The sequence below is a fragment of the Ornithorhynchus anatinus genome, chromosome X5, assembly GCF_004115215.2.
Source record: "Ornithorhynchus anatinus isolate Pmale09 chromosome X5, mOrnAna1.pri.v4, whole genome shotgun sequence".
Lineage (NCBI taxonomy): Eukaryota > Metazoa > Chordata > Mammalia > Monotremata > Ornithorhynchidae > Ornithorhynchus > Ornithorhynchus anatinus.
The window spans coordinates 25,799,480-25,824,891 of record NC_041753.1 but is presented as its reverse complement, the minus strand read 5'-3'; the positions used below and the strand labels follow the sequence as shown (position 1 = coordinate 25,824,891).

The following is a 25,412-nucleotide window of genomic DNA, read 5'->3' as shown; positions in this document are numbered from 1 at the left end:
AACAGGTCCTCTGACTTCCAGGCCCTTGCTCTTTCCATTAGGCCACCACACTGCTTCTAGCCATAAATGTGTCTGTTTATCTCTGCCATTAGAGTCTAAGCTCCTTGTGGGCAGGGAACGTATCCCGTCATCATTCTGTACTTCCCGAGTGTCTACTACAGTTGACTGCATCAAATGGGCACTCAGTAAATGCTACTTCCATTACTATTATCATGGACTGCTCATCCATAAAACTACACAAATTCCTTTTGGCCACATCGTTATTTTTATCAGCGCACCCTCTGACCCCGGGCGGACTCTCTTCTTGGGCAACCAAGAAGATCAGGAGATGGAGCGGCTTTGTTAAGAGGAGAGTCTGAAATGATTAGGTCACTTCAGACTCAAAAACTGCAGACCAAAAGGGGACCTGCTAACCAGGTGAACCACGCCCCGGAGACCCATCTGATCTCACCTGCTAGAGAGTAAAGGATCTAAGAGCTGCTCTGGCAGCAGTGTGTGAAAAAGTCAGAGAAGTCCTGAGGGGAGCAGCTTGGTGCATGGAGACCCCTTGGGACCGGACCAGTAGCCGAAGTATGGCGGCAGCTGGAGGCTGTGGTGGTGTTGGGGAATAGGTGTGAGCCCTCGCTTCTCCCTCACTGCTGCCGGGAAGGAGCACCCACACTGCCTCGGGACCTCCTGACTCTGGCTCCTCTTTGCCCACAATACAGTCTACCCCGCTAGCGGTCTCCTGTGTCCGCATTCCGTGACCTCACAGGAAACCGTTTGGCCTGAAAGTTCCTTTGCACCTGTGCTGGCATCTCCACCCCTGAGAAATCAGGCAGCCTCTTAAGCTGTAATAACGCAGCGACTCTTGACATGTTTCCTTCCCACTTTCTTTTGTCTGCAACAGCGGAGGAAGTAAAGTCGGCAGCTTCGCCTTCAACACAAACATCAATGGAAGGGGCCTAATCAGATCATATACCGTGGCAGGAATCAGAGTGAGGTAGCAGTTCCTTTCCAGCACAGTTTTACATTTGATCGGTAAGTGCAATTAATTGCCAGCTAGGAAGACACTGACGCTTAATATCTCAACCAAATTTGCAAAGATTTTATTTGAGCCTTAAATGATTTAAGCTCATGTAATCATATTTGCTCTCAATTGAAATCTGGTGCCTCCAGGAATTTGCAAGCTGCCCAAAGAAGACCCAGGTAGCTCCGCTTGCTGCTTTTGGCTCTGTCTGTAGCTCAGTCTATAAGTAAAGCATCTCCTGGGGGTGGCGAGAATTCATAATTTCCCTTAGGCCATAGGATCTATAAAGCCAAAATAAATCACAGAATTCATTAATCTTGTAGCAGGGCCTACATTCCCCAGATGCAAGATTTGGACTTTCATAGCATCTTCCCTGTCCTTTTCGGGGGTTATTTTCAACAGGAATATGAAATTCCTGGAGGCTTATGGAGGCACTTGCACTGCTGCCAAAATGATCTTCCTCCTTCACTCACTTTCTGATCTTCCCCGGCTCTCCTCAGGCATCTGAATTGTACTTTCCCAAGCGCTTAGTATAGTGTGCTGCACACAGTATGCGCTCAATAAATACGATTGATTGAATGAATGCTCTGCACACAGTATGCGCTTAATAAATACGATTGAATGAATGAATGGCTGGCCACTGCTCCCTCTGTCAAGATCCAGTTGCTCCCTGCCTGCTGTAAGCCAGATCCCCATCCCACCCTCCCAGGGGATGCTGGAAAGCTGTCTACCATCTCCTCCTCCTTCTTGTCCCCTCTTTCCCCCAGAACCTCATTCCCTCACCCTGCCTGAGTCTTCCTCTCCCGATCCTGCATCTCCTCCCCAAGCCGTCTCCTTCTCTGTGAGGTCTTTTCTGACTAAATAAGCAAGCCAACCATCTTCCTCACCTTGAGGCATGATAATTTACAGAACAGCCCAGAGGACTGCTCATGGGGCAAGTATTTTGCTTTCTACTTTAATCCTATGTAATTGTCTCATCTCTGGCATGTCTGGCTCATATCCTTTGTTTATTCTGATTGTGCTCCTTTTGGAGGTCTGTTTTCTACTGTAAAATCCCAGGAGACACAAACATGTCCATTTAACTTGCTTTGTTCAGGGACTAACACAGTGCCTCCCACATACCCTTAATAAATATGAGATGAAGGTGATAATAATAATCCCTTGGATTTCTTTTTGCAGTGCTTTCACACCAATTATCCCATTTTATCCTCACTGTAATCCTGTGAGGGAGGGAGAGGCATTTTTCAGATGAGGCAACTAAGGCACAGAGAGAGAAAGTGATTGGCTCAAGGCCACACAGCATACCAGCAACTGAGCAAGGACTAGAATTCAGGTCTACTGTTACCCAGCCCCAGGCACGTTCCACTAGACCATGCTGCCTGGATGTTTGAATTATGAGTTGGGCTGGGAAAAATGCTGATATGCTCTATTAAATTTGGAAACTGAGGCCTAAATGAAATTATCAGTGTCCTCTGCAGAGAGAAGTTAGTGGGGAAGAGTTTGGGATTCCACCTTTCGAGAAAGGCAAGAAAAGAAAATCTGGGTGGCCTATTCGATAAAGAATGGGCTCGAGAGTCAGAGGTCATGGGTTCTAATCCCGGCTCCGCCGCTTGTCAGCTGTGTGACCTTGGGCAAGGCACTTGACTTCTCTGTGCCTCAATTACCTCATCTGTAAAATGGGGATGAAGACTGTGAGCCCTACGTGGGACAACCTGATTCCCTTGTATCTACCCCAGCTCTTAGAACAGTGCTTGGCACATAGTAAGCACTTAACAAATACCAACATTATCATTATTATTACTTGTTTGCCATGTGACCACGGGCAAGTGACTGAACTTCTCTGGGCTTCAGTTACCTCATCCTGTAAAAGGGGGATTAAGGCTGGGAGCCCCATGAGGGACGGGAACTGTGTCGAGCCTGATTAGCTTGTTTCTACCTCAGAACAGTGACTGGCACATAGTGAGTGCTTAACGAAGACCATAACAAAAAAGCCTTCTCAAGCAGTGATTGGACCAAGTGGACTCGATGCCTCTCCTGGCCGTCTGGCTGGGTCTGCAGGGTCAAGGAGTTTGTTGAAGAGACTATTTGGGTAGAAGATCAATCTGGAGGCCAAGCGTCAGCCGACTAACGTTAGCGGAGAAATGCACCGTCCAGAAAAGTCGCAGGAGGCCAATTACTTCCACTCTTGCCCTTGAACATACCCAGAAACCCTGACGTCAGCATATCATCCTTACTGAAAGGGCACTTCTGGCTTTTTCAGCTTCCAGCCCTGCCGCGGAGGGAGTTGAGGGGAGTCCAGAGCCTCCAGCACACCCAGGCAAGAGCTGTGGGTTGGTTGGACTCATCGTCATTATCCTCCTCAGTACTTACTGCGCACTTCCCGTGTGCAGAGCCCAGAACTAGCCAGTCGGGAGGTTCACAAGAGGATGCAGTCTCAGGGCAAAAATACATTGTGTGCATGCCCCGGTATATGATTTTCTGGTCTTTCTGCCCTTAATTGGGACAGAAAAGTGTAGCAACAAGTCCTTCGAGTGCTGGCTGGCGAATGAGTCAGATCCCATTAGCACCATCACCGCCCCAAGGCTGAGCCATTTTTCAACCTGCAGTTAGGTTTACCCCCTGCAGATAGGCCGGGCAGCCGGAAATTACAGGATAGCCAAGCGACTCTTCACTAGGACCCCAGAGGGTTGCCGACTGTGGTGGCAATGGGACCGTTTGGCTGTGAAAATTGCCCAGAAAAATGGCCTTCATTTTAATAAGAAAGAGTGATGTGGAAATGCTGGTACTGCTGCCCCACATCGGAAACGGCGCTGACGGTAGCAACCCAGAGAAATGACTCTCTCCGAGCAGGACGACAACGGAGAGAAACGAGAGAAACGTCTCTCCCAGTCCACAGCGTCTGCTCTCGTCAACCGGTAACCAGACTATGATCACATCCCCTGGCCTCCAGTCATGTTAAGTGCATGCCCTGCACCTTTCTTCGTGTTTAATGTCCCATTCAATTCCTGAAAGTACTCAATAACCCAAAGAAAGAAAAAACAAACTGAAGCTAACAAAGCGGCCTCTGTCTTCTCAGGCCCCGTCCCTGCAAAGCCCTCTCTCCCTGCACTGAGCTGTGGGGCAGATTGACTTACACAAACTCCTAACTAATGCTTCCACATGGCAAAACCAAACATTGTTGAGAGATGAGACAATGTGAAGAGATCAGCACAAATGGAGTTTTCCCGTTAGAGGCCAGACAGATTTGTGGCCCCGCTTCTGAATCCCAGTTTGTACCTCAAGTGAGACCACGCAGATGAGGGATGATACTTTATGCTCCCATGAAAACAAAGACCAGAAACGGGAAAAAAACCCCAATATGATTTATAAGTGTAATCATTAATCTCCTCGTTCTTCGAGATCGGGGTTGTGGACTTGATTAAATAGCTAACCTAGGAGAACAGACTAATGAGATGAAAATCAAGTGCCGCCACATTTTCTGGCCTTTCTCCCTTCCCCCCTGCCCAAAGTAGATCCAGGATTTTCTAAAAGGAAATTAAACAAAGCAGAAATCTTAGGCATGATATTAACTGGGGGGAAAATTAGTTTTCTTTGCAGAGTGGCCTGCAGGCCCCTCTTTTCTGCTTCCTTGGATCGTCGGCTGAGGGAAAGAATCCTAACAGGGATGAGAAGTGTGCTTTCAGTTCCCAAAGCACAAGACCATAACAGGCAAATTAATTGAGATTCGGCTCCCCACTGAAATATATCACTGAATATTCATCAGGCCTGGGCATGACGAAACAGGAAACATCATTCACGGGGATGCAGTGTAGGTAATAAAATTTTTACCCAGAGCTGGAAAAATGAAGTTTTGGCTTTGAGCATTTGTCTGTCAGACATCTTTGGAATCTAGAGGTGAGAGGGAAAAAAATAGCAGAACCTGAAATAGCCCAGCATTGTATAAGAATGATGGTATATTTAGATTTCATTTGACCACTTTGGTAAGGGATAAGCCTGGTTCTTTTCTTACCACTTTCCCATTTTTCTCACGTCAGCATGTGTATTTTTACTAAACACGTTCGTATCGCCCGCCTCTCGATCTGACCTTATTTCTGGCCAGCGATACTGGTTGGTTTCTCTGCGTCCTTTGATCTATCTAGCCGCTTATGGGTTGCTCTTCCTCTCTGACTACCCGCCCTGTACTCAGACCCTAGTCAGAGCAATAGATCAGCACCTAGATCCAGTCATGCCATTTCCTCGGCCACCTCAACCCTCATGAATCACTTGATATATTTGTAAGCGAGTTTTCCACTTTCATTTATTATTGATATCTGCCCTTATGGCCCACTGGAGCTACGGCACAGCATCGGCACTAAACTGTAGTCATTTTGGCCACAAATGGGTCTTGCACTTAAAGAAAAAAAACCTCCGCGTGTACTTCACGATGTGCTGAACCCCTGTCTGCCTTCTTGCTTGTCACAATCAGGGCCCTAGTGGGAACCTCAGTGGAAAGGAAGAGAGAGTGGGAGAGGTGCTGTACTCCCCCAAGGGCTTAGTACAGAGCTTTGCACACAGTAAGCGCTCAATAAATACGACTGAACGAATGAATGCTGTGCACTCTAGTCTCTAGAGTGCAAACTCTGGACTGTAAAGTCCTTGTGGGCAGGGACCATTTCTACCAACTCTGTTATATTGTACCCTCCCAGGCACCTAGTTTGGTGTTCTGCGCACAGTAAGCACTCAACAAATACCTTGCAGTTTCTCATTCCTGAAGTCTCACGACAGGGGTTTGCCTGTCATTGCCAATAGGAGATTCCATCACAATGGCTGTTGTACTCCTTTAAGTACTAATTTCTTCATTTCCACTGGCTCATCTTCCTCTTTAGATGGAAAGCCTCTTACAGGCAGGGTCTGTATCTTATACTTCCCAGACTTCTGGCGTTCCCAGACTGAGCTCCTCTTCTCCCTCTACTCCCTCTGCCATCCCCCCTTTACCTCTCCGCAGCTTAACCCTCTTTTTCCCCTTTTCCCTCTGCTCCTCCCCCTCTCCCTTCCCATCCCCACAGCACTGTACTCATCCGCTCAACTGTATATATTTTCGTTACCCTATTTATTTTGTTAATGAATTGTACATCGCCTTGATTCTATTTAGTTGCCATTGTTTTTACGAGATGTTCTTCCCCTTGACTCTATTTATTGCCATCGTTCTCGTCTGTCCGTCTCCCCTGATTAGACTGTAAGCCCGTCAAACGGCAGGGACTGTCTCTATCTGTTGCCGACTTGTTCATCCCAAGCGCTTAGTACAGTGCTCTGCACATAGTAAGCGCTCAATAAATACTATTGAATGAATGAATGAATACTTCTTCAACCAGTCCCCCAAATACCTAGTGTGGTGTGCCGCACTCAGTAATAATAATAATGATGGCATTTGTTAAGCACTTACTATGTGCCAGGCACCGTACTAAGCTCTGGGGGGAACACAAGCAAATCGAGGTGGACACATCCCTGTCCCACGAGGGGCTTGCGGTCTCAATCCCCATTTTACAGATGCGGTAACTGAGGCACAGAGAAGTGAAATGATTTGCCTAAGGTCACATAGACAAGTGGCAAAGCCGGGATTAGAACCCATGACATTCTGACTCCCAGGCCTGGCCCCAACCGATGCTGTTGATGATGGTGATGATGGAGGGTGGGAGAGTACCATGATGGAGGTGAAAATGTCACTTTGGACTGTTCTTTTGTGGTTACCCTGCTGCTGTCAATAATCACGCTGCCGTTCATCATCACCTCTTGAGCAGGTAAGCACCTCCTCCCACCAGTCACTTACTAATCCCAACCCAGAAGCGAAGAAAGGGGTAGATGATGAGAGAGTGGGTTTCCCTGTCTGTCCCAGCCCCTCAACTCTCTCATGGCAGCCCTGCAGAGTCAACAGCAAAAGGAGCAAGACTGTCTCTTTCCCGCAAAAATGTAAACAGGAGACGATATCAATCAATCAATCAATTCCATTTATTGAGCACTTACTGAGTGCAGAGCACTGTACTAAGCATTTGGGAAAGTGCAATACAACAGAGTTGGCTGACGTCCCCATACGAATTCAGAGCAAATCAGAGTCAGCTCTGCTTTGGGGCGTACTTTCCCAAGCGCTTAGTACAGTCCTCTCCACACAGTAAATGCTCAAAAAACACCCTTGACTGATTGATCGATTAATCGATCACATTTTTATCCATCTTTATGGCGTGTGCCTCCGGAAGGGGTGTGCTCTCATGATCGAAATGAAAGAGGCCCTTGAAATCCAAAGACTCCCCAGGTTACCGTATGCCTGAGGTTCCACCCTGACAACAGGAACTTAATACCGCAAATCACCCATAACCCCACGCATATATATTTGTGTGGCATGTGCCTGTTAAATAAGCAAACCATTGGAATCACCTGAGGCTTTTCTCTTTTCTTTCATTTTATTTTGTTTCGATTCAGGAGGTACCAGCCAAGCAAACGGATACAATGTAGGTAAAATTTTGCAGTTTACAAAGGTACTGTAGTTCTAAGGCTGGGTTTGGGATGCAGCCAAAATTGTGGTGGAAAATATATTTGTCTTGGAGTGAGCCTTTAGTTTGCTCTCTCTCTACTGAAGGCTCTTTCTCTGCCTTGTGGGTTCTTTTCTTGAAAAAAAATATACCTCTTTAATTGCGGTGCAGTATGTTCATTAAAACTGATCATGGAAACGTAACTTCCTTTATTTGTGTAGCATAATGACCTGTAGCAGCTCTTGACATATAACAATATACCATCTTGTCCCCTCTTCAAGGAAACAAGGAACCTTTTCTTGTAAAGGAAAACCATCAGGCTTTAGTTCCATCTCTGACCCCGACTAAGCTCTCTCAGGCCTGAGAAGGATCGACCTCGGGCTGAGGAAGTAGCAGTAACAGAGTTATTTATTTTTTACCCGACTGTAAGCTCCTCCACTAGAGCGCAAGATCCTCAAGGGCTGAGATTGTGTCTACCAACTCTGCCAAGTGCTCTGTATGCAGTAAGCGCTCAATAAATACCACTGATTAATTGATCGATCAAGCCCCTACTGTCAACTAACCGCCGAGGCAGAAATACGCAGATGAGGTAAGAGACACATTCCCTCCCTCCCAAGAGGCTCACAACCCAAGAGTAAGGCAGGAGAGGAGGTTGGCGACAGCCGCAGAAAGAAAGATGAAAACCAAAATAGAAGAGAAAAGGTTGGCGATAAATACGGCAGGAGCACGAAGATGTTGTGCGTATTTTTACTGAAGCGGGGACTCCAGCTCCTCACGGCTCAGTCCAGCGGTCAGAAAAGTCACAGCCGTGGCCTTCCCAGCGTTCTAGTAGTTGAGAGGACCTTGTGCTGCCGATACCTGAGCCTTTCCTGGGCTGGAACAGGAGCTGATGGGAGTTCGGATGGCACAGTGAGGGAGAGGGCAGTTTCTCTCCCTCAGGGTAGGCCCATCCACCGCCGCCCCCATCCCATGCGCCAGTATTAGGGTACTGGTTGTTGGCCCACCCCGTGTCTGGTATTGGAGCCAGAGGGGGAGACGGATGAAAAACTAATAATGTATCCATTTCTTTGCCTTCCTGTAATTTAGATGCTGATTTCAAGGAAAAACCGCTTCAGGGCTTAGGCTCCTTAGGTCAGGTTTCATGCTGCAGCCAATTTTTACGGTTGGGATCCCAACATCTAAAAAATGCAGGTGTCCCTGTTCTGAACTCAGGTGTCCCCAGCTCTGCTCATCATGTTGGTGGGCAGCCCTGAAGCTGGAGTAATCAGTATAATTGCCGTTAATGGCAGCATGTCGAGGCAGGCCTCCTTCCCCCTTCCCCAAGGAACAGGCTGTGGTTTTCACACCCTGCTGCTCCTTATGGATTCGGAGCCAACAGCTGATTGGGGCCATTAGAACTTCACACTTCTCTATGCAGCAATCCCTCCCCCACCTTCCTGTTTTCTCACCATCCTCGGAAGTCTGTCAGATTCTTTGCTCCTCCACCCCCCAACCCTTCACCAAGGTAGTTGCATGATGTAATCGCTCTGGTACAGTAATTCATTTTGGAAGAAAAATAAACAGACGACCAGATCGGCTGGTAGGAGGGAACCTTGCAAATTTCCACTGGAGAACGATGAATGCTCCTCTTCCCTCCGCAACTCAGATCCTGGCATGTTTAATTTAAAATGAATCTCTCTCCCGCTGTGTGGATAGTCGGTTCGAAATTTAGAATGGGGTGATGTCAAATTGCTCTGCAGTAATAAGTGGTAAATTCACTTCAGCTCCCTTTCAACTGACATTCGTTTTTAGGCAGGAGTGTGCAGTTATTTAAATAGGGTTGTTAGGCCAGTGAACCATTAATACATTTTTTCCTTCTATAAACACCTTAAAATATATTAGCAGAGTCCCAGTTGGGTGGAGTGAATGCTGGGCTATTAATTGCTCAGCTATAATAGATTCCTCTCCAGTGTTCTCTCAGTCTAAAGCTCATTCTTCAGTCTATTTATCAGAGTCCCTCCAATAAAGCCTGTTCTAGGCGGACAACCAGGGCTACTATTTTGGACCAAGGTAAATTTGCCTTGGTCTGAAACACATGGGAAAAGTCATTTGTAACGTGATCCTCCACAGATTCCATGACACCTAGGTTTCTCCACACCCCGGTATTCGATGATTGTCTCTTTCCATCCTGGGACCCTTGTTTCAATTTCTCTTTCTTCAGAGACAGGCACAGAAACGGAGGGCGATAACCTTTCCAAACGAATCCTAACCTCTCCTGAGGACATCTGCAGGTACCACTCACAAAAAGGTCACCAGATTAAATCTCCTGTCCGGGAACATCCTGTGAAACAACAAGCACGATGCTACGCCCAAAGAACCTGTTTTAATTCGCCAGCTGTACAGACAGTTGGGTCCCATAACTGACACGGGTGAGAGGTACCAGCATGGCACACTACATTCAACAGGGGAGCCGCTCTTCTTGAGCAGAAGACTCCTAAGAGTTGTGAGACAAGGAGGCAAAAGTGAAAACAACACCAGGAGCTGCAAACAACAAACATAAGAAGCACAACAAAGGACAGCTTTTCTGTATGCAACGTGCGATCAAGCCTATCAATCCCACGATGGCCTCTTCGATCAATCACATTTATTGGGGGTTCACTGTGTGCAGAGCACTATACTAAGTGCTTGGGAGAGTAGAACAGATCAATCATATTTATGGAGCTCTTACTGCATGCATGTTACCGTACTAAGCGCTTGGGAAAGTATGACAACAATATGACAAACACGATCCCCGCACACGAGCTACAGTTAGTAGATCCATCCCCTGCCCACAAAGAGCTTACAGTCTAGAGAAGGAGACAGATATTCAGCCTCATCCCTCTAGCCTGCGAGCTCTTGTGGGCAGGGAATGTGTCTGTTGTTTTATTGTTTTCTCCCAAGTGCTCAGTACAGTGCTTTGTGCACAGTAAGCGCTCAATAAATACAATTGAATGAATAAGCAAATAAATTACAGATAAGCCACACACACAACCCTAGGTGAATTTCACCAACAGTATGGCATCTCCTTTGAGCACAGAGGACATAAATATGTACCGAGGAAAATAAAAGGAATCTTGTAGGTGTAAACGCTGAAGAGGCCTCCTTCTTTACACCTAGGGGCAAGTTAAGTAATCAGATCTGGGAGCATGCACTGCTTTGGGGGTTTTGTTTGCTTGGTTTTAAATGCTATTTAAGTATTTATTATGTGTCAGGCACTATATATTAAGCTCTGGGGTAGAGGCAAGCTAATCGGGTTGGACGCAGTCCATGTCCCACGTGAGACTCACAGTCTTAAGCCTTATTTTACAGATGAGATAACTGAGAGACAGAGGAAGTGAAATGACTTGCCCAAGGTCACACAGCAGATATGTGGAGGAGCTGGGATTAGAGCCCAGGTCCTCTGATTCCCAGGCCTGTACTCTTTCCACTAGGTGGGTGACATGTCCTGAACATTTTTGTAGAAAAATGATCTGGGCAGCAGAGTGAAGTATGGATTGGACTGGGGAGAGACAGGAGGCTGGGAGGTCAGCAAGGAGGTTGATGCAGTAATCAAGGCAGGAAAGAATAAGTGCTTGGATTAATGTGGAAGCAGCTTGGATGGAGAGGAAAGGGTGGATTTAAGCAATGTTGTGGAGGTGGGACCGACAGGATTCAGTGATGGATTGACTGTGTGGGCTGAACGAGAGGGAGGAATTAAAGATAATCCCAAGGTTATACGTTTGTGAGACAGGAAGGGTGGTGGTGCCGTCTACAGTGAGAAAATCATGTATTTCCTTAAGAGCCTAGCTGAATTTACCATGAAATCAGGCAAGGGGGGGGGACAGGGTTTGAGTGGGAAGATAAGGAGTTCTGTTTTGGACATGTTAAGCTTGAGTTGACGAGAAGACATCCAAGTAGAGATGTCTTGAAGGAAATACGAGACTGGAGAAAGGGAGGGAGATCGGGGTGGAGATGTAGATTTGGGTATCATCTGCATAGAGGTGGTAGTTGAAGCCATGGGAGTGAATGAGTTCTCCAAGGGAGTGGATGTAGATGAAGAATAGTAGGGGACCCAGAACTGAGCCTTGAGGGACCCCCACAGTTAGGGGGTGGGAGGCAGAGGAAGCTCTTGGGAGAGTACAATACAAGTTTTAGGGACATTTCCTACCTGCAAGGATCTTACAGTCTAGAGGAGGAGCTAAGCGCTTAGTACAGTGCTTTGCACACAGTAAGCACTCAATAAATATGAGTGAATGAATGAGGAGCTTACAGTCTAGAGGGAATAACGGGGGAGATGAGGAGGAAAGTAGGGGCCCCGGAAAGCAAGAAGAAACCATCCCCTTCCAAATATCTGTAGCTTTCTCCACTCATTCTCCTAGGTCCAAGTCAGGTCCTATCATCTCCAGGCTGCCCCTGGCTGGTATTTGTGCCCAGATTGGTGTCCTGAATCACAAAACCTGTCAGGATACATGCCACAGGAGCTCAAAGACGGCTTGGAATGTGCTTCAGATCAGTTTCTGAATGTTTGGAATACTTGGAGAGGTCTGTTTCTAGGGAAACACTGGAGAAGGGAGATGGTATTAAGGCCACATTTAATTGAATCTTTTTAATTAAAAGGTAACAGAATAGGTGGCCTGATTTATGAGAATAATCCAGGTGACCAAAGGCAGAGTAATTTCTACACACCAGGTAACATGATTAAAGCAGAGAAAAACAGACACCCCCTCCCCATCTTATCGCTGCCACATCCTGAGTGTTGTTCTAATTCTAACTGTCAGACCAGGCGAAGAAAATTATGAAACTAAATTTCAATCCCCCTGTTGTGGCCGAAATTCAGGATAAATTGCTTTGCAGCCACGCTAAATCCTGACAAAAGCTTGCTCTGGCAAACACTCCCTAATAGAGGTTAGGTGTTAACTCCATGGGGGGCAAAGGGGAATCCAATGCTCCCCCACCCCCTCCATGTTTGCAGAGGTGAGAGTGAGGCTATTGCTTTCACTACAAAAGTTTGTGGGACCATTCATCTCTCATTTCCAATAAGACCTGACAGCTTCTAACAGATCTGAAATCAGTTAAAAGGTTCTGAACAGGACTGAAAAATGTCCCAAATGGGGTTTTTCTGCCCCATGAATACTTAAAGACAGCCTACTATTACTAATCATCACCACCATCATCAAGGCCATCTGTATTTATTGGCTACTGTGTGCACACACTGCCTTCAAACATGCCCAAGTATCCCCCATACTAAAATAGCTCTTCCTTTCTCCTATCCCTATCCAAACTCCTAGAACAGGTTGTATACCCACGCTGCTTTAATTTCCCCTTCAACTTCTCGACCCAGGCTCTTGACCCCCTTCACCCCCCCAGACTGGACTCTCAAAGGTTACCAGATCAAAGGTCTAGCCCCACTTTAGCTATCTTCTCTTTTCACCCGCTATTCCCCAACCCGCTGCCTTTGTTCCCCGCGAGCCAACCTTCTAGTTTAACCTCGCTCTCGTCTCTTCTGCCTACGCCCTTGCTCATCCTGATCCCTCAACTTTGAACTCCCTCTTTTCTCAAATCTGGCAGATCACAGCTATCCCACATTTAAAACCCTTCTAAAATCCCACCTCCTCCAACAAGCCTACCCTGATTAATTTTCAGAACTCTCAGTTTGAAAAAACCCATCAGTCATCTCTAGTATTTATGAACTTATTTACACCCATCTTCAGCACTTACGTATATTTGTTTATACCATTACGCATTTACTTACTGAGATCACTCTATTTGTAGTTACTTGTATGTTTTTCTGCCCCATTGGCATTTAAGTTCCCTGTGGACAGGAAACCACAAAACTTCTTTGTTTTGTGCTTCCCAAGCTCTAGGTACAGGGCATTGCAACTAGTTGAGGCTCAATAAATACTACAATTAGTACAACTAAGTGCAGAGCACTGTACTGAGCACCTATTGTGTGCAGAGCATCATATTCAGCTATCAGGAACACATAATAGCAATAAAAGACCTAGTCCCTTCCCTTGAGGAGATTGCAATCTAATTTTTTATGGTATTTGTTAAACACTTACTATGTGCCAGGCACCTTACTCTGAGCTAGGGTAGATAAAGGACAACTGTTTCTGACACAGTTCTTGTCCCACATAGGGCTCACAGTCCCTATTTTGCAGATGAGGGAACTGAGGCACAGGGGTGAAGTGACTCACCCAAGGTCACACAGCAGACAAGTTGGTAGGGCTGAGATTAGAATCCAGGTGCTCTGACTTCCAGGCCCAAGCTCTTTCCACTAGGCCACGCTGCTTCTCATTGCCATAGATGCCCATTTTGCTTACTCTCCTCCCACAAAATAAGGCCTACCTCTTTTTTGCTTCCACACTCACAATGACAAGATGATCCCTAAACATTGGAGGGCACCGACGGCAGATAAAACCATTCGCCAATCAGATTCTTTTTTTCTTATGGCATTTGTTAAGCGCTTACTATGTGCCAGGCACTGTACTAAGCACTGGGGTAGATATAGGCTAATCAGGTTGGACAGAGTCCATGTCCCACATGGGGCTGACGATATTAATCCCCTTTTTTGTAGATGAGGTAATAGAGGCACAGAGAAGTGAAGGGACTTGTCCAAGGTTACACAGCAGGCAAGTGGTGGAGCCAGGATTAAAACCCAGGCCTTTCTGACTCCCAGGCTGTGCTCTATCCACTAGCCCACACTGCAAAATCAGTGCAGAACAATGACAAGGGCAGGAAGCAGTTTGGAATGGTGTACAGAGCATTTATTACTTGTGAACTGAATTACTTTCTGTTAGTACCTAATAATTTCTACTGCTCTTCTAAACCACAGGCAAGCGAATAGCATGTGCTCAGCATTGTTCTCTCTGATTCCCCGCATAGCTCTGAAGCAGATGGTCAGTGGGCAATAGCACCACACCCATCCCTTTATGAAGGATGTCAAGTGCTCATATCTCCTCCTGCCTTCAGGACATCACCTGGATGTCTGCCTGCCACCTAAAACTCAACACGTCCAAGAGTGAGCTCCTCATCTTCCCTCCCAAACCCCGTCCTCTCCCTGACTTCCCCGTCACTGTGGACGGCACTACCGTCCTTCCCGTCTCACAGGCCCGCAAACTAGGTGTCATCTTCGACTCCGTTCTCTCATTCACCCCACACATCCAATCCATCACCGAAACCTGCCGGTTTCACCTTCACATCATCGCCAAGATCCGCCCTTTCCTCTCCATCCAAACTGCTACTTTACTGGTACAGGCTCTCATCATATCCCGACTGGATATTGCATCAACCTCCTTTCTGATCTTCCATCCTCCTGTCTCTCCCCGCTCCAATCTATACTTCATTCCGCCGCCCGGATTATCTTTCTACAGAAATGCTCTGGGCATGTCACTCTCCTCCTCCAAAACCTCCAGTGGTTGCCTATCAACCTTCGCATGTAGCAAAAACTCCTCACTACTGACTTCAGAGCTTTCCATCACCTTGCCCCCTTCTACCTCACCTCCCTTCTCTCCTCCAACAGCCCAGCTTGCACACTCCGCTCCTCTGCCGCTAACCTCCTCACTGTGCCTCGTTCCCGCCTGTCCCACCGTCAACCCCTGGCCCATGTCCTACCACTGATCTGGAATGCCCTCCCCCCTCACATCTGCCAAATTAACTCTCTTCCCCTCTTCAAAGCCCTACTGAGAGCTCACCTCCTCCAGGAGGGCTTCCTAGACTGAGCCCTCCCTTTCCCTCTGCCCCTCCTCCCCTCCCCATTCCCCCTACTCCCTCCCTCTGCTCTACCCCCTTCCCCTCCCAGCAGTATTTGTGCGTATTTGTATATATTTATTACTCTATTTTATTAATGATGTGTATATATCTATGATTCTATTTATCTTGATAGTATTGATGTCTGACTACTTGTTTTGTTGTCTGTCTCCCCCTTTTAGATTGTGAACCCTTTGCTGGTCACCCGTCTCTATCTGTTGCTGAATTGTACACTCCAAGTGCTTAGTACAGTGCTCTGCACACAATAAGCGCTCACTCAACACGACTGACTAACAAACGTGGGCTGTAAAGGGACGTCTCAGCCATCTTTGGACTAAACTGGGTGGGGCCTGGGGAGAAGCAGTTGCAAAGAATGCTCACAAGATGGGGAGTGTTGTGATCTGTGACCTGTTTCAACATACATCACTGATATCTCGGAATGCCCCAGCTCCAGGCCCTTCAGTTCAGAGTCCTTGCACCGAGAGATAGCAAAACATTCAATGCCTATAAAAAGGGTCCAGGACTGGGCAATACAAAAGACAGACAGCATTTCCCCAGCGTCTGCAGAAGAACCTGGATTCTTCCAGAGGGGATAATAATAATAATAATAATGTTGGTATTTGTTAAGCGCTTACTATATGCAGAGCACTGTTCTAAGCGCTGGGGTAGACACAGGGGAATCAGGTTGTCCCACGTGGGGCTCACAGTCTTAATCCCCATTTTACAGATGAGGTAACTGAGACACAGAGAAGTTAAGTGACTTGCCCACAGTCACAGAGCTGACAAGCGGCAGAGCTGGGATTCGAACCCATGAGCCCTGACTCCAAAGCCCGTGCTCTTTCCACTGAGCCACGCTGGATGAAAGTGGGAGAAAAAGTCCCATCCCACAGGACCTCACTAACTCTCGGAAGCCCTATCTCCAGAAGTCCATCCATAGTCCTGAGATTCCACTTGGTGAGCTGGGCAATGATCGCCAGTCTGAACCTGTCGGCAAGGTGGAACCCCCAGCAGCTGGATTCCTAAGGCTCCATCCCTCTGGAGAGCGTTCTGAATTTTGTTCTTAGACCACGGTAAGAGGCAGGAAGAACCATAGAAAAGCAGCATGGCCTAGTGGATAGAGCACGGGCCTGGGAGTCAGAAGGACCTGGGTTCTAACCCCGGCTCCGCCACTTGTCTGCTGTGTGACCTTGGGCCAGTCCCTCTATACTGTAAGCTCGCTGTGGGCAAGGAATGTGTCTGTTTATAATTATATTGTACTCTTTCAAGTGCTTAGTACAGTGCTCTGCACACAGTAAGTGCTCGTGACTTGGAAGTCAAAGGTTGTGGATTCTAATCCCGGCTCTGCCACTTGTCTGCTGTGTGAACTAGGGCAAGTCACTTAACTTCTCTGTGCCTCAGTTACCTCATCTGTAAAATGGGGATTAACACTGTGAGCTCCACATGGGACAACCTGATTACCTTGTATCTACTCCAGAGTTTAGAACAGTGCTTGGCACATAGTAAGCACTTAAATACCATAATTATTATCAATAAATACTACTGAATGAACTTCACTTCCCTGGGCCTCAATTCCCTCATTTGCAAAATGGGGATTGAGACTGAGCCTCATGTGGGACACGGACTGTGTCCAAGCTGATTAGCTTGTATCTACTCTAGCCCTCAGTACAGTGCTTGGCACATAAGTACCTAACAAATATTATTTAAAAAAAAAAAATTGCTCCATGGGGACCATGTCTAATTGCCACCCGTGTGTTCTTTCCAAGCACTTAGTACAGTTCTCTGCACATAGTAAGCACTTAATAAATACTACTACAAGCATATCCACCCTCTATCAGTATCTATTGCCTCAGGATTCCCATCAAAAGCTCCATTCCACAGGCTGATCAGACCTGACACTATCTTACCTGACGGATGAGATTTCCTCCTTTGCCCAACACCCCATTCTTTGAAAGGGTGGCCCCTCATATCTTGAATAAAGACCAGAGGCAATTCTGTGAATCTAAGGCAGGCCCCGGGGGCAGCAGGCAAAGAGGGAATTGCTCTTTGAGAAGGATGTGTCATTTCCTTCCTCTATTAGCTGGACAAGCTCTGCTCCAGGGATCCCACAGCCAAGGAGCAAGTGGAGGAGGTGCAGGGGTGAACGTGGCCACAGAGATGGTCGCTAAGTGGACGAGGTCCAAATGGCGGAGAACTCTGAGAACTCTCAGCGGCATTCACTACATGGAAATGGCAAGGAAGGGGATTATGTCTACCAACTCCTCTGCATTGTACTCTCCTCAGCACTTAGTACGGGGCTCTGCACACAGTAAGCCCTCAATAAATACCATTAATTGATTGAGCTCGCCCTCTGCCTTTTTCTCTTCTAGAAAAGCAGGGTTGATTTGGCCTTGTTTCAGGTTGCTCTTTGAATCCCAGGCCTTCTGCAGTGTTTTCACGGGAAATGGTTCATCACACGCCCGGGAGTATGCACTGAAATCCAGGTGAGCACCACCAATGGCTTTGATTTCTTAACTTGTACTTTCAGGTCCCTAAAATGTCCCTCAGAACACAACTCTGTTATCTTTGGTATGTAAGAAAATGTAAGAATTAGTCATCTTTGCCACCACCAAGTGTTTTTTTTGTAAAATCCTGATTATTGCAGTTACCCCCTAAATCCATTAGTATGCTAAATGAAACATAGAGTCACTTCAAGTAGAGGTGTTGGCATTAAAGAAATTCCCAGCACTGCTTCCGCAAATATGTGCCTGGTAAAGACCAAAAAAAAAAAAATCAAGATTCTAGTTCAACTTTTCACTATGTTAGCGAGCAGTCCCTCTCCTGACTCCCCTCCACCACAAGAGCTCTTGACCATCCACTGGGTATCTTCCCCTAAGCTCCTCCTCTTTCAGAGGGAAACACTTTACCCTTCCCTCCAAGGAAGAACACATTGAAGTGGATCATTTCAGGACTTGGATCTGATCCCTGGGTGGAAGTGAAGCACTCCGGGAGGTGCAGTAACTCTTTCAGGATGGCTCCAATTGCCATTCCCACTGGATGTACCGACTGGCACACCATCTGCATATGCTACTATGGGGCACTCGAAGGGCCTTAACTTGAAGTAAGGTGAATAAAGGCAGGAAACTTTCTGCGATCTTATTCAAGTCCATAATCCAGGGCTTTGTGCCCCTGAGATGGGCACACGGTCTCTTTTGGAGCCAAACCAACCCCTCAACCTCTCTCCCTCCCCTGCCCTGCGGGGTATATACAATGTCCAGGGCAGTTCAGTGGGCACCACATCATTCCACTTCAATAGAGAGAAGCACAGTCCTCTTTTTCCACTGGCCCACCAAGCCAGGCTGTGCAGGGATGTCTACAGCAACAGACTACAGCTTCACAAGCTTCTAAGGTTGAGAGAGGAAAAAAAGCATCTGCCCACATAAAAAGGAAAGTTTTTAAATTGGGATCAGCCAGAAACATCAAAAATAAAAATAATTAAAGCCTGAGATGTAACTGTTGGCGGGGGGAAGGGGGGAGTTGTATTCTCTTTGTCAGGTGCTAAAACAGGTAAACCACATAATCAAAGAAAGCAGGCAGACTTGAAAATCCCCACGGGAAATCTTTTCTTGTTTAAGACATAATGAATTCACTCTTCAGAGACCATGAAGTCTGGTTTGTTAAGCTCTGTACTGTCAGCTGAATAATTATCTAGCAGAATGTGTGTAGAGGTGAACTCTCTGCAATTCAGCTTCTTTCCTGTTATGAAACATAAGGTTACTAACCTTTTGAACAGAATGTGGCAAAGTCAGGGAACACCAGTTTTATACAAACACAACTTCCCTCTTGTATCCTTCCTTTTAGTTTTACTGATATTTTATACAACATCTTAAAAATAGCAACAGGCATCTTAGCCTTCTCTCCCACTTGCAAACTACCCATTCAAAAGGCTTAAAGGATAAAAAGGAAAATCTGTCAGTGGTGGGTGCTAAATTAAGTGTCTATCAAAACGCATAGGTAAACCGACACTTTGTAATCAAAGGCAGCTACCTCAGGGAATCAAATGCAAAAAGGGACTAGGGAATTTTGAAAACATAATCACTGAAAAACATACTGTTTTCCTTATAGGGTAAGTTTGGTGCTAAACACGACTTCATGAGCCCATGGATTTATTGCCTCAAATCTTTCCAGTTGCTTGGGCTTTTCAAAGTTTTATCAGTTTAAAATATATACGTATATATAACACAGATGTATTAGAGCACTGAATATTTGAACCACTCATGTTATATGGACAAATTTGCTTTATTTTGTACATAATATAGTCATCCACCAATCCAGATGCATTCATGAGGGAAAAAGCAAATGATCTGTTTAAAGTTAGACCACCCACACAAACATAACCCAGGTCAGAAACAAACCTTTGGTCCTGAGTTTTCAAGCCTCCAAAAGAAGCAGAAGGGCCTGATGTGGGGACAGAGTTGAAATGCCTAATTTCCAAGTAGGAATTGCATGTGGAATTCCCAAAAATTTAAACTGAAGAGGACCACTGGAAAAAAATGCAGTGAAGCCTCACTGGGCGATTGAGACTCTTCAGATCCCCTTATTACTGGTCAGATATGGTTCTTTGAAGTAAAAAAAAAAGAGAGAACTTGGATAATTTTGTTACTGCTGCTGACAACCTCATCAGTGGAAGATAAATATAGAAGCAGCAAGGCCTAGTGGCAAGACCACGGGCCTGAGAATCAGAGGACATGGGTTCTAATCCTGCTTCCACCACTTATTTGTTGCATGACCTTGGGCAAAATCACTTAACTTCACTGGGTCTCAGTTACCTCATCTGTCAAGTGGGGATTAAGGCTGTGAGCCCCATGTTCATTCATTCATTCAATAGTATTTATTGAGCGCTTACTATGTGCAGAGCACTGTACTAAGCGCTTGGCATGAACAAGTCGGCAACAAATAGAGACAGTCCCTGCCGTTTGATGGGCTTACAGTCTAATCAGGGGAGACAGACAAGAACGATGGCAATAAATAGAGTCAAGGGGAAGAACATCTCATAAAACAATGGCAACTAAATAGAATCAAGGCGATGTATATTTCATTAACAAAATAAATAGGGTAATGAAAATATATACCGTTGAGCAGACGAGTACAGTGCTGAGGGGATGGGAAGGGAAAGGGGGAGAAGAAGAGGGAGATGGGGGGAAAAGAAGGTTTAAGCTGCGGAGAGGTGAAGGGGGGGCGGTAGAGGGAGTAGGGGAGCCCAGTCTGGGAAGGCCTCTTGGAGGAGGTGAGTTTTAAGTAGGGTTTTGAAGAGGGGAAGAGAATCAGTTTGGTGGAGGTGAGGAGGGAGGGCATTCCAGGACCGCGGGAGGACGTGGCCCAGGGGTCGACGGCGGGATAGGCGAGACCGAGGGACGGTGAGGAGGTGGGCGGCAGAGGAGAGGAGCGTGCGGGGTGGGCGGTAGAAAGAGAGAAGGGAGGAGAGGTAGGAAGGGGCAAGGTGATGTAGAGCCTTGAAGCCTAGAGTGAGGAGTTTTTGTTTGGAGCGGAGGTTGATAGGCAACCACTGGAGGTGTTTAAGAAAGGGAGTGACATGCCCAGATCGTTTCTGCAGGAAGATGAGCCGGGCAGCGGAGTCAAGAATAGACTGGAGTGGAGCGAGAGAGGAGGAAGGGAGATCAGAGAGAAGGCTGACACAGTAGTCTAGCCGGGATATAACAAGAGCCCGTAACAGTAAGGTAGCCGTTTGGGTGGAGAGGAAAGGGCGGATCTTGGCGATATTGTAGAGGTGAAACCGGCAGGTCTTGGTAACGGATAGGATGTGTGGGGTGAACGAGAGAGCCGAGTCAAAGATGACACCGAGGTTGCGGGCCTCTGAGACGGGAAGGATGGTCGTGCCATCCACGGTGATAGGGAAGTCTGGGAGAGGACCGGGCTTGGGAGGGAAGATGAGGAGCTCAGTCTTGCTCATGTTGAGTTTTAGGTGGCGGGCCGACATCCAGGTGGAGACATCCTGGAGACAGGAGGAGATGCGAGCCTGAAGGGAGGGGGAGAGGACAGGGGCAGAGATGTAGATCTGTGTGTCATCTGCGGAAAGATGGTAGTCAAAGCCGTGAGAGTGAATGAGTTCACCAAGGGAGTGAGTGTAAATGGAGAACAGAAGAGGGCCAAGAACTGACCCTTGAGGAACTCCAACAGTTAAAGGATGGGAGGGGGAGGAGGAGCCTGCGAAGGAGACCGAGAATGACCGGCCAGAGAGATAAGAGGACATGGACAGTGTCCAACCTAATTAGCTTGTATCTACTTCAGAGCTTTAGCTTGCATCTACCTCAGAGCTTAGTACAGTGCCTCGCACATAGTAAGTGCTTAAAAAAAAAAAATTAAAAAAAATCCTCCTGGCCCTGAACAAGGCGTGGGGAAATTCTCAATGATTTAGAGACAAAACAGTTTCAGTCATTTCCTTTGCTGGCCACACTGGCCCTTCATCTCTGGCAGTTGGTTACTGTGCGCAAAGTCTGTTGGCAGCCCTATTACTCAATCACCTGCTAAGGATGATTTTTGTGTTCCAAATAAACCCCACCCTTCTGTTTGTTGTCCTGCAACTTTTATTCTTTGCTTCTCCCATGTGCCTCCTCCTGGTTGGTCTGAGGCTAACGTAATGGTCTCTTGCTTCCCTTCCAAGCCTCTTCCTTCCCCTTCCTCCTTCTGCCTGCCTTCCGGACCTTTTACTACTCGTTAGCACTCCTGCCAGCCTGGGTAGGCAGGGATAAGGAGAGAAGAACCTCAAATCAATTTTGCTCTTTATTAACAACTCTGCTAAAAGGTTGATGAGGGGGGAGTTGAAAATATTGGCTAAAATGAGGCTTGGGGATTGACTGTGGATTTCATTTATCTGGGTTCTATGAGTCCCTGTGACCATAGACCATCAAGAATTGATTTTATCTTCATGTTGCTTAGCAGCAGGACAAGTTGGTCAAGAAGGAATGCTATGAACAAAAAGGCACAAGATACTAAACCCAGCTCCCCCCAGTAGTAAGGAAGGCCTATTTAAGGAAAATCAAGTTTAGGGAAGCAGGAATCCAATGAGAAGGGAAGACCCAGGATCAGATTAAGGGTCAGGCAAGCTCCAGACAGTGGGAGGATACAAAGGTCAAAATACATAACTCTCCCCTCCTCCTTCCCCCCACCCATTACTTCCCTCCCTACACTGGCTGTGGCCACACATTCCCACACACACACACACTTCCCCTCTGGTGGCCATTGGTCCAGTACAGATACATCAGACACCTTTCAGGCTGGTATTTTTATTTTTAAATGCCTAGGAACTATATATATTCTGTAAATTCCTACAGAGAATCTTTTTCAGGTGCGTGACCTTGCGACAGACCTCGCTTACATAACACAGCATCTGTTACGACCCATCCATTGCTGGAGCCGTGACTAAAGTAAGAGTGGTTGTCTCATCTGTTTCAAAACTAAAACCTTTCGAATGTCAACAAGAGATATTCAAATCTAGAATTATAAAATGCTTACTGTGTTTCCTTTTAATACTCCTTTTGTACGTCTCCCTCATCCATTCTCTCTTACTGCCTTGGTGTCCATAACTCAACTTCCAATTTGTCAGCCAGCCAATCAGTCCTAGTTTTGAGCACTCATTGTGTTCAGAGTGTTGTACCAAGACAAAAGAAGGAAATACAAATCCCTACCCCAACCCTCAAGGAGTCTAAAACCTAACGGAGGAGCCTGGACAAATATAAACATAAAGGAGGAACATAAAAAGAGGTATTGGACAACCAACACTTTATCAGTAACATCTTTTCTCCCAATTCCTCCAGAAAACATCCCTTTTCAATAATAATTTGCTAGTGGAAGCTTAGGCCTATTCCTCCCACCCTAACAAATAAAACAACAGTAAAGTAAGTTTCCAGCAGGGAGATGCAGCCACATTTTTAAATGGCCTGAATAGTTTGTCTAATTTAGGCCCTGAGCCCATAGAACAAGAGCCCAGCCTTCTTTTATGCTTTGTAGAGTGCCCAGTAAGTTGTTGGCCCCCAGCTAATAACAACAAAAACAACAATAATAATAGTGTGTGAGGCGTGGGTGTGGAAGGGCGGGGCTGTGACCAGAATTAGAGAATCAGGAGATGACTGGAAAGTCAGCCCAGTCCCAGGAGATTGCCTGCTCCACTTGAAAGAGCCAGGAGTATTTTGAGAAGAACAGTCAGTTGAAGCCTTATGACGGAAATGTAAATCTGGATATGTTTAGATTATGCAGCAATAACGCTCCTTAACAGCAAAGGCAATCTGACAAGGGCAGGAGCTGCCGCCTGGTCTAATTACGGCCAACTCGTTAGAGCAGTTCAAAAATAGTTTGCATGGATTTTAAGAGGGACTGGAGTGGCAAAAAAAATCCTATGTGACTTAAGAGTAAGATCACTTCTCTTCCCTTCTCTAAGCCTAGTAGCCATGAACCGTGACCTCTCTGACCTATGTCCATGTATACTGCTTTCACACTCTTTTTCTTCTCTTAACTTCATTCATGTTCCACATGGTAGACAGAGAAAACTGACCCCCACGTGTCCCTGAAGGGCTGGTTAACTTTGCTTGCAAATTTGGTATTTTTCTTCTCGTGCCAGCATATTCAGACAGGAGACTTTATTCCAAATTATGGGGATAAATGGTGTTGAGGTAAAGGAGGCAGGAGTTTTTTTATTCAATTAATCAATTATATTTATTGTGTACTGTGTGCAGAACCCTGTACTAAGCGCTTGGGAGAGTACAAGGCAACAGAGCTGATAGATATGTTCCCTGTCCATAAGGAGCATACAGTCTAGAGGGGGAGAGAGACATTAATATAATTTATTCCTTCCTTTCCTTTTCTCCCCACCACAAGTATTCACTTTTTTTTTTGCTCTGTTCTAATATCTTGGCTGGAACTGAGGTGCTCTGAGGACAGGAGCCATACAAACTGATAGATATTTGATAATTTTCCTACGTGCTGCAGTTAAGCACTTTAGTGCTTGTATTAATGCAATAGGTGAAATCTAATTTCAGAAACCTATTGAAGTCTTTCAATCATTTCCATTTCAGCAGAGTCCCCAAAGCACAGAGGGAGTGGTGTCAGTATTCTGAAAAGAATATGAAAGAATTTCACCACTCACTCTCTCTTCCTCTCCATTTTTTTCTCTTTCCTTCTTCCATGCCATTAATTTAATTAGCCCTCCGTCTTGCCCCTCAGATGCACCATGTGCAAGACAGAATAAATGAGTAAGAAAAACTTGACTCAAACAAATAAGCAGAGAAAACACAATTAGGTAAAGCAAACAAAACAGAGAAAGCAGTAAACCAGAAAAGGGCAGAAGGCAAAACTATTCGAGAGCCCACCTGCAATGCATTTCAAGGGATCCCCTTGAAAATCGGTCTCTTTGGGTTGCTTGGCTCCCTTAACAAAGCCCATATGGCCCCATAGTCCCCAAGTGTGACCAGGAAAGAAGTCTTGAGCATGGCCAATCTGAAGAGCCACCAAACTCCAAAGGCAGAGGGAAATGCTAACATGTCAACTTGTAAGCACCCGAGGCAAGAATGCCTACCACATCCTTGCCCTACAGGATGAATTTCTGACTTGTCACACATATGGAAGTCTGGACTGTGGACTTACCTCTTCACAAGCCAATCTGACTCCTCACCCTCTGTAATATGAGGAGTAGCCTGGCAAGACACCAGGAGCAGCACTAACCAAGGAAATCACTGTTGGAGAGGAGGAGAGAGGATGGAATTCAGAATCACGTTTTCATACGGAGCTGCTCTGATCATTGAGGAGGAATGAAAATCCTGTTTCCTGCCTGAAGCTCTTGTGTCATTCTGCTTAAAGCACCAATTAGGAGCAAGAGCGACTGTTCAATGATAAGAGAGACTCAGATTAGATGTGACCTGGATAGGTAGCAGCTGTGGTGAGGAGGGAACACTGTGCAGCTGGGACCCATTTGGGTCCGCTTCCAACCTACTCAATTTTCAATCCTATGGGCACTTGGACCTTTTGGAAGCAATCAATGCGGCACAGGGGACGACTGGGAGTCAGGCCATCTGGAATCTAGTTGCAGTTCTGCCTCTGCTCTGTTGGGTGAACCTAGGCACCTCACAAGCTCTTTGGGCCTCGGTTTCCTCATCTGTGAAGTGGGG

At 46.4% G+C, this 25,412-nt stretch overlaps 1 long non-coding RNA gene across 1 annotated transcript in view; it reads right to left on the bottom strand.

Moving 5' to 3' along the window:
* The window catches only part of LOC114807924, a 61,450-nt gene extending 36,373 nt beyond the window's left edge, over positions 1–25,077 (bottom strand). Inside the window, exon 1 of the long non-coding RNA XR_003755925.1 lies at positions 24,892–25,077. This is a non-coding gene — a long non-coding RNA (uncharacterized LOC114807924). The remainder of the gene's footprint in view (positions 1–24,891) is intronic.
* Positions 25,078–25,412: the final 335 nt, after the last annotated feature.